Here is a 10,140-nt window from a genome sequence, read left to right as displayed (position 1 = left end):
TATAAATGTGTGACTATTAATTTAATATTTATGAAATGTTTATATAAAATTTATTATATTATTATAAAATAAAAGAATATATTTTTTAAATAATAAACATATAACTATCCACTTAATTCAATTAATTTTAATGATATTTTATGAGACGTTGGTCAATTCTCTTTGTTAACATTCTGAAAATTTTTACCCTAATTAATTGTTGAATTGACCGCGTTAATCTGTTAATATCAATTCACCGGTCCGATTGCTTGATCAACTGAGCCGATTTATAAACCTAAATCAACTTGAGGTCCGGTTTATCAATTCGATTGACGGATTGGTCCGAATTTAGTAAATATCGTAATGATCATGAATTTGGAACTGTAGACAATCATGCGTAGTTGGACTAACGACTACCCAGAAGGCGAAAATTGTTGACCCGGATCCTAGCTGGCAACCGTGGGGTCCACAAGCGAGCTCTACTCCTACTCCACTGTGCGAGTCTCAAAGAGTTTGCGTGCTTTGACTGGGGCCCAGGGCTACTAAACTCTTTCTCACTGCACCACTGCACGCCAGTCATCTTCTCTCCTCACTCGCAACTCGCAATAAAGCTAGAGGCTGAGGCTAAAAACCCCAAAACCGAAAAGCAAGCCACTGCACACAAGCTATAATCAATCCCCAAGTCCATTTTCAAGGGAAAAAAGTACACAAAAGTTAGGCATTTTGCAAAGATTTTCAAGATTCTTCTTTCTCTATCTCTCTTTCTCTCCCTCTCTCTCTCTCTCTCTCTCTCTTCTCATAATCTTATCCGCTTTCACTTTTTTGACATTATAGATTAGACCAGCTTTTTCATTTTGAAAGTGAAAACTACCCATTTGGTTTTTTTCCCCATCTGTTAATTATGGCTTTCTTGGGTGTATTACGAGTGTAATCCGAGTTTTTTTTTTTGGCTTAAATGAGTTACCAAGTTTGGGTTGTTCCTGGTGATGTGGATTTGTATGGGTGATAGATTTGTCAAGATTGATGGACACAAACACTGGTGTTTGGGTTCTGGTGTGGATGATCCTGGTGGTGCCTCCTTTTTCAAGGATCTCTGCAAATATGGAAGGTTCTTACTGGCTTCTTCTTATTTTATGTAATAATTTCTGGATTTTTGTTTTCTCTCTCTGTCTTTGAAAATTTGTCATTAGATTTTATTAAAGTGCGTGGAATTATGAATATCAGTTTTTAATTTCTGTGATGTTGACTGCTATATAGTGTTATGCTTGATGTAATGGTTGTGGTTCACTGGAATGTTATATTAGCATGTTTTTATGAGCTGAATTAGACTAGTTGTGAAAATTTTGTAGCAATTTACTGTCGTGTTGTGCAATTGAGGAATCTTTTATATGCATCTTACCTGATAATGACTATTGACTGGTATATATATTAGATTATCTTTCACGAATTGATATGTTAATTTGTTATCGATAGGACTGTCATTTTCCAATGATATAAAAGAGGTTATGTTTATTATTTTGGTTCAAATTAATTTTTTTAATCTCCTTAAAGAAGATAGTTTGTTTTTCAAGGGTAAATACTTACAATGAGAAGTTTTATAAAGGTGGTCACTTATTTTCTTTGTATGGTTCTGGTGCTTCAACTAGTCATTACCAAAGTTAAGACTTTTGACTTGTGATCTACTACGTTCTTTTGTATTTTACCTTCATAAGTTGGGAGTTTGATTGCTGTGAGCAATTTGGTTTACATTTAAATGGAGATTCAAGTGAGATTAGACTATATAGGATCAGACAAGCAATTTGTTTTCACCATCTGGTCACTTGTTCCAGGACCTGATTTAGTTGAAACATACATCTTCCTATTTTTTTTGGGTATAACCATTCTTGGCAGGGTATTTTTTGTGTAGAGAATTTAAATAACTGGGACATTACAGTTCTTTTATCCTTCAAGAGTACAGTTCGATGAATTTTTCTATAGAGCTTCTGAATTAAAAGTACAGCTGCATCTTTTATTTTATTCCCACAGCTAATCTGCACTTTTTAACTCCCTTTTTCTTATTCATCTACACTCTTCCATTTGTGATTGATGATGTTTGCATCTGAAAGCAGGTGATGCTTTGCATAACCTCCGGACAAATTTACAAGATCCTAACAATGTCCTGCAGAGCTGGGATCCTACCCTTGTTAATCCCTGTACATGGTTTCATGTTACATGTAACTATGAAAATAGTGTTATTAGAGTGTAAGCAACTTAGTTCATTAAAAAGATATGTTCAGATTTTTTTGCAAGTTTTAAAATCGTCCATGAGATATATTAAAGTATTTTTTCTTATATCATGCAGTGACCTTGGAAATGCAGCACTATCTGGCCAATTGGTCCCACAGCTTGGCCAGCTTAAGAATTTACAGTACTTGTAAGTCATTTTTGACAATGTCTATTATCTCTTCACGTGGATATTTTGCTTATTAATATTGCCAAAGTCTTCTCTTTTTCTATTCGTCTTGCATCGCTCAATTGCACTTTGTATATTCTTTATAGAAAGTTTTGCTGTTCACTGTTTTCTAGTTTCATAATACTGATTTATGAAATTTATTATTTTGTGAATAATATCTATCAATCGAACTTTTAGAAATTGTGAGTTGGCACTGCATGGCAGTAGTAGACTAGTTTCTGTCCTATTAATGAAGAATGCCTTCTTTTTTCCTATACAAAGGGAGAAAGGGAAAAAGGGAAAAAGAATGATAAATAAATATGAATAGATGGAGGTTTTCAAGTCTATGGTTTATTTCCTTAGTTATATCTGATGTAAAGTTGCTAAACGGAGGATCTTGCAACCTTTTCAGCCTAAAACTAATTAATAACAAATCAATCGACGATTAGTGGTAAGTTGAATTTTAATTATTAAAGTTCGCTATGCTTTCAAAGGAATTGATTTTCCAAATGGAGCGAAAGCTGTTGTCTCTGGGCATAATTATTATGATACATCTAAAAGCATTTATTGTATTTTGTGTATATTCTGAGGTCATCAATAATAGTACTGCAATTATTACACAAAACTTTGATTAATTGAATATTATTACACACATTAAAGAAGAAAATGTATTAAAACTATGTTTTCAAGCATTTGTGTTGGCATTCTAATGGTGACAGGCTATAACTGTGCACCTGGGAACACTGGATACTTGTGTACTTTCTGAGTTTTATGTCCTGCATATTGCATGATTATCAATGAGCTATAAGATTTTGTATGATTATCAATGAGCTATAAGTATAGATTAAATTCGTTATGGGATTTTTTGTTAAAGTTATGAAAAGACAAAACTATCAAAATAAGTTGTAATCATATTTTTGCTAGGCATTTTCTGATTTAATGTTAACAAAATTGATTGCTTTACTTTTCAAGCTTTGCTCAAACTCAAAAGCTTCATTCTGGGCCTGGGGCTGATTTGGTGATGTAGAACCCTAGGTTCTTGCATCCAAATAGTTTAATTCAATAAAAAAAACTAAATATGGAGGCTAAAACTTATGTAGAGAAACAAAATAGAAATTTCTAAACAACCCTACTAAAAATATAAAAATTTACTAAACAATCTTAGGTATAAATGAAGAATAAAAAAAAAAAATGCGCTAAGAGACCCTTCTTTCCAAGACAGGCTTGGGTCATGGTTAGGACTTGGGCTATGCTTCTGAGGAGAATATGAATTTGCCTTGTCCAAGTTATACACAATTGCGTACAAAGAAGTGGTTATATCCATGCACATGCACATATACTATGCTTTCTTTGGTATTACTTATCAGGCAATACTTTCTTTTTTATTGTTTTTACCTATTTTATTGGTGCACACTCATTGTCTTATGGCAGGGAACTCTATGGCAACAATATAAGTGGACCAATTCCTAGTGATCTTGGGAATCTAACAAACTTGGTGAGCTTGGATCTTTACATGAATGGTTTCACTGGTCCTATTCCGGACACATTGGGCAAACTGACGAAACTGCGTTTCCTGTATGAATATACATCCTCTATCTTATGCTACGCAATTGTTTTTCTTTTGGAATTTGTTTTATATTTATTTATTCATATTCAAAACACTTCATTTATCAATAGATGCAACTTACCACAAAGTTTAATTTTGTTTATGAATGCGTAGCAGTAGCACCATAATTATGTGGAACTTCACCCATGAGCAACAGTATAAAGCAAACCCCAAACTTGTTATATATTGAAGGCAGGGGTGGGGTACTGGGGTTGCGGATGGTGTTAAAGTCTGAGTCCTATCCTTCCTCTGCATTGAAGTTGATATTCTTTGCATATGATGCCATGACTAATGAATGATAGAATATCAAGCAGCTACTGGATTTCACTAGTTGCAGGTTTAAATATCTATGAGGATGGTAAAAATGAATAATGTCTTGTTCCAGGAAGACTGTTTGAGAGTTGATTTGGAATATCCACATGGTAGGCTAGTTCCAGGCTTCCAGTAAGAAAGTTTGCTATTCGCGTGCTGCATCTTTATTAGATATCTTTTGTATCCTCTAGCATCATGAAAAATAAAACAGTCAGTTTGAGCTTGATAATTTTTAAGGTGGTAAAAATATTCCATTTATTAAAATTTGATGGGGAATTTATTGCAGACTTCATTTGCTTGCAAGTAGTAGGCAAAATAGCACATAAATAGTTGCATAAGGTCTTTGAGCTGGACTGATATACTTTCCGAATTGTCATCCAAATGATTTTATGAATTGTGTTATCATCTGTGACAATGGAAATTCTTTTAGTGGTTGTTAGTCCCCCAAGGTCACATTCAGCCATCTGCTTTCTTAAAATTCAATGCACTTTTGTCTTCTCTTATTATCTGAATGTGCATGTCTGTATTATGTCTTCTAATTCCAGCAGGGTTCTACAATTATATTTATATGTGAAAATGATGAATGGAACTTAACATTGTTTTCTTGGTATGTATATGTAAGGATAGTCGACTCAACAACAATAGCCTGTCAGGTTCAATACCTTTGTCCTTGATTAATATCACTACACTGCAAGTCTTGTAAGTGCCTAGATAAATTCAAATTTCTTCTTCATTTTCTTGAGCCATCAGTTTTATCTTGGCAATAATGATGTGATATTGACCTTTTATAATTTTGTTGGCAGGGACTTGTCAAACAATCGTCTATCAGGACCTGTACCAGATAACGGATCCTTTTCACTATTTACACCCATCAGGTTTTCTTATAATTAATATTGTATTTGTCTTGTTTGACTAGCTTGGACAAATTAGTTATTTGTTGATTAACCTTTACAGCTTTGCAAATAACTTGGATCTATGTGGGCCGGTTACTGGAAAGCCTTGCCCTGGATCTCCACCATTTTCTCCGCCACCTCCATTTGTTCCAACATATACAGCTCCTTATCCTGGTAATCTCTTATACCAATAATTTAAAGGAAAGGACTTAGTCCTATTACTGTGTACTGGACTGATTTTTAAATCTGTAGCCAACTTTTCTTTTGATGAAGAGACAACATGGAGATATTTTGAACATAATCAACTTAAATAATGACGCTGTAGCAGCCACTGTTCTACTAATAGCAGTAAACAGACTACAAAATGCCTAAAAATATTATAATATGCATTGAATTTCAATATAATTTTCCTAGTAAAGCTAGTTTCATCATTGGCAACTGGAATTTCCTATTAAAATAGTGGTTTGCTTTGCTGTTTGTTGAAATCATCTGATAGGATGAGTACTGTTCTAACCATGCATGAGAGGACTCAACTGTATTATGATTTCAGGAGAAAGTAGCCCCACTGGAGCGATTGCTGGGGGAGTGGCTGTTGGTGCTGCTTTATTGTTTGCTGCTCCTGCTATTTGGTTTGCGTGATTGAAGCGAAGGAAGCTACCAGAGCTTTTCTTTGATGTACCTGGTTTGTATTTTAAATTCAAAACTGATTAGCTCTGATGTTTGGAGCTAGAATGTGCTTTGAGCTGTTACTCTCCCTTCAGGTGAGGAGGACCCTGACGTTCACTTGGGACAGCTTAAAAGGTTTTCTTTGCGAGAACTGCAGGTGGCAACTGATAGTTTTAGCAACAAGAACATTCTGGGCAGGGGTGGATTTGGTAAGGTGTATAAGGGGCGCTTGGCTGATGGCACTTTGGTGGCTGTAAAAAGACTTAAAGAGGAGCGGACTCCAGGTGGGGAATTGCAGTTTCAAACAGAAGTGGAAATGATCAGCATGGCTGTGCATCGAAATCTCCTCAGACTGCGTGGTTTTGCATGACGCCTACTGAACGGCTGCTTGTTTATCCATACATGGCTAATGGCAGTGTCGCATCATGTCTCAGAGGTACTGCTTGGTTGGCTTTCGCTTGATTTTAGTACCATGAACTGATTTTTTTTTTTTTAATAAATCAAACTAAGAAATCCAATCATTTTAAAAAGAACCTGGTTTGGGGGTATACTGCTCGTCTTTGGTCAAAACAAATACTCTATGAGAATTTGGCCGAAAATAATACCTATTTTCAAAATTGATGCTTTGTGCTGTGGTTTAACAAAGGTTTTAAATCACAGTTGTGGTACAGAGGTGTTGCATTTAAAGTTTAGCAATCGTGGTTATTACTATTATATGATCCTTTTAAACACTAGCTTGCAAGAAGAGGAGGAGGAGGAGGAGGAAGGGGTGGGTTTGGTGGTGTGGAGAGGGGAGGGGAGGTGTATTCTAAATCATGCTGTTGGTAACAAAATAGGTCTGTAACAGCCTTAATGTAACGGTAACAGTTCGTCATTGCAAATTTTTTTGAAAAATTTTTAAAATTCATGCAATGAATAGATATGTAAAGATATAATTAAAATTATGATATACAACTAATAATAAGCATAATAACAACAACAACAACTACAACAACAAAGCCTTAATTCCAAACTAGTTGAGGGTCGCCATACGGATATTTTTTGCCATTTAGCTCTGTTGACTCCAAATAACAGGCATAAATATATCAAATAAAGACGTTAAATGCATTTGATGATCTAAGCTCAAGACTTAAGTTCATGATCAAGAAATATATATTTAAAGATATAACTAAAACTAAGATACACAATTAAGTATTGATTTGCCCCCCTTCACTTCTGATAAAACTTTTCTATTTGATGATCTAAGCTCAAGAACTCAAGCATGCCTAAAGAAAGGAAGTTTCACTTGATAAAATTGAGAGAAAATGGCTAGAGAAAGTGAAAGTGTAGTAAACTGAATGAATAAAGCCAACACTGTGTCTGCCCAAAAAAAAAAAAAAAAGAAACTCTAGCTGCTGCCTGATGTGAAGACTGTCGGTAATGGTCTTTACCATTACTTAGCGGCCGTAATGGCTTTGACACATCAAATTTTGAAAATGCCCTTATTTCAAGGCTGTAACAGCAATGGCATTGGTAGGTTAAAATACCTGTAAATAATAGCTGTTATGTAATGTTGTTTTTTAAGACCATGGATGTAGCGTAACAGTTGTAATGAAAAAGTGTAACAGGGTGTAAAGGCTGTAATGGACCAGGACCAGTTCACCTGTGATTTCCAAATATCTTTATCAAAACAGCCTGTAACATAATGGCAGATGAAAAACTGATGCATTATGGCTGTTATTTAAAACCCTGGTTTCAAAATGAATGTCTGGGTGATATTTTTTATAAAGGCTTGATGCATATTATGCATTGTTTTTAATTCGAAAATATATTATAATAAGTTAACAACCATTACCCCTTAAGCCTTATGCAACCGCATTGATATACTCTTTTATATGATTTTCGTAATAACATTGAGCTTTCATACTAACTTACTGTTTTTTCTGGTTTTATGCCTCTATTATATTAATTCAGTTATGTTAATCTAGGATTGGGATCTTATAAAAAAATGATTCTTTGCCTTGTGCAACTGGAGGACATGTAATCTTTTTGATTTATTCTCATAGAACGCCCGCCATTAGAAGCCCCTCTTGATTGGCCGACAAGGAAGAGAATTGCATTGGGGTCTGCAAGAGGGCTTTCTTATTTACATGATCATTGTGATCCAAAGATTATTCACCGTGATGTAAAAGCTGCAAATATATTGTTGGATGAGGAGTTTGAGGCTGTTGTTGGTGATTTTGGGTTGGCTAAACTAATGGACTACAAAGATACCCATGTTACAACTGCTGTACGTGGGACCATCGGACATATTGCTCCAGAGTATCTCTCTACTGGAAAGTCATCAGAGAAGACTGATGTTTTTGGTTATGGCATCATGCTTTTAGAGCTGATCACAGGGCAGAGAGCTTTTGATCTTGCAAGGCTTGCAAATGATGATGATGTTATGCTGCTTGATTGCAATGCACTGACCACCTTCCTACATTTTATTTCTCTGAAGCTTTATTATCTGCTTGTTACTGCATGAAGCTAATGAAGTTATTTATTTATTTATTTTATCTAAGTATCATTTGACTGTTCCATTTTATACAATGATAATATTATTGTTTAATGCATGGATTCTGTATACTTGTCTTGTTTTATACACAAATGGATTTATGATGGCTTTGGTCTGTTATAACAGTGACCTTTCCTCTTTCTTACTGTTCCTTTTGACTTCTCTTGTTTCAGCCAAACACTGATAAAATTTGAATTTTTGAAAAATTATCATCAGTAATAAGTGATTGTTGTTTTTTCCTTTGATTGTTCAGCCGTGTTTTTGCTTCTCTTTGTGCTTTAATTTGGCCAATCTCGTTTTGGTCTGATCAGGAATTGTAGTGACATCTAAAGGCAAAGCTAAAGGCATGACTACGTATGTGATTTGTAACTGTTGGATCATATAATTTTATCATCTTAATTGGATCATTGAATAGCTGTTGGTTCCATTGCCATAACTGATGATTTAGGGAATTAGGATTGATTTGGTAAATTGCTTATGAAATCCCTATAATTTTGAGGTCTAGTATTCGTTCTTCTCAGTGATGATAGTTCGCAGTTTTGAACTGTCCCATACACTGTGATTTGTTTACATATATACACATAAACAACGTACTTAAATAGTTCAGTGGTCATGGGGTGCCCACATGGGCATAAACTATAGCTAACCTTCTTAGTAACCTACTTCAAGTCTTGATTTCTTTTTTGTTTGTATCATTAAGATTCATGCCTGTAGTAGCATACAGCCTATGCTTCATAGCTGGCAAGAAGCAGAGAATTAGTGATTGCCTATGCCACTCTCATTTTAGTAATGCTGAGCTCTAAGGATTTTTCCATCCTTCCTCCAGATCTGAGGTTTTTCACGTAATTAACTATTCTGCAAGTTTTGCAGGTTAAAGCCCTTCTGAAAGAGAAGAAGTTGGAGATGCTGGTTGATCCAGACCTGCAGAAAAATTATGTTGACACTGAGGTAGAGCAGCTAATACAAGTAGCATTGCTATGCACCCAAAGCTCCCCGATGGAGCGGCCTAAGATGTCGGAGGTTGTGAGAATGCTTGAAGGTGATGGACTAGCAGAAAAATGGGAGGAGTGGCAAAAGGTAGAAGTGGTCCGACAACAGGTTGATTTAGCCCCATCCCGGAGCTCCGAATGGATCCTTGACTCGACTGAGAACCTCCATGCCGTAGAATTGTCTGGTCCGAGATGATGCTACTTTATAGTAGATATCAAAAAGAAAAAGAAAAAAAAAATTTCGTTTACTCTTTTTCATCTTTGAATATCATTTCTTTTTTCCTGCACACTTTGTTGTCAGCTAATGCCAATGTAGTGCCTGTTGGAACGTAAATTACAATTTTTGTATATCAATATACCTCCTACTAGCTGTTGCCCTATGCTTTTTCTTAATTTTGTAGTATTGACATGGTTCTTCAGACTTCAATAGCAAAAAATTTGTACGATGACCAATGAAAATCTACCCTGTGCATCGTGGGGTTCATGTTCTTTTTTCTTGTATTTAAAGACGAGTTTTGTTGGATTGCATAAAGGAAAAGGGCAAGGCCAACTCCCGCTGCGTAACCCATAGTTTTACATTACCCGGTCCGTGCCTTATTGAATAAAAAAAAGAGTTGAAAAAATTCATTTCCTGCGTGTCTTCTCAGATTATTTTTCTAGCTAAAAAGACACGTAAGCCAAAAAGTGTCCAAAAAAAACTCCAACACAGACAAATTATCTTTGTGATT

General features: G+C 35.2%; 1 pseudogene; it reads left to right on the top strand.

Annotated features, from left to right (window-relative positions):
- The first annotated feature begins 971 nt into the window (after positions 1–971).
- LOC131173187 (somatic embryogenesis receptor kinase 2-like) lies at positions 972–9,901 on the top strand (annotated as a pseudogene).
- Positions 9,902–10,140: the final 239 nt, after the last annotated feature.

The sequence above is a fragment of the Hevea brasiliensis genome, chromosome 2 (genome assembly GCF_030052815.1).
Source record: "Hevea brasiliensis isolate MT/VB/25A 57/8 chromosome 2, ASM3005281v1, whole genome shotgun sequence".
In the NCBI taxonomy this organism is placed as follows: Eukaryota; Viridiplantae; Streptophyta; class Magnoliopsida; order Malpighiales; family Euphorbiaceae; genus Hevea; species Hevea brasiliensis.
The sequence above is the reverse complement of the archived record's forward strand: the minus strand, read 5'-3'. Positions and strand labels throughout refer to the sequence as shown.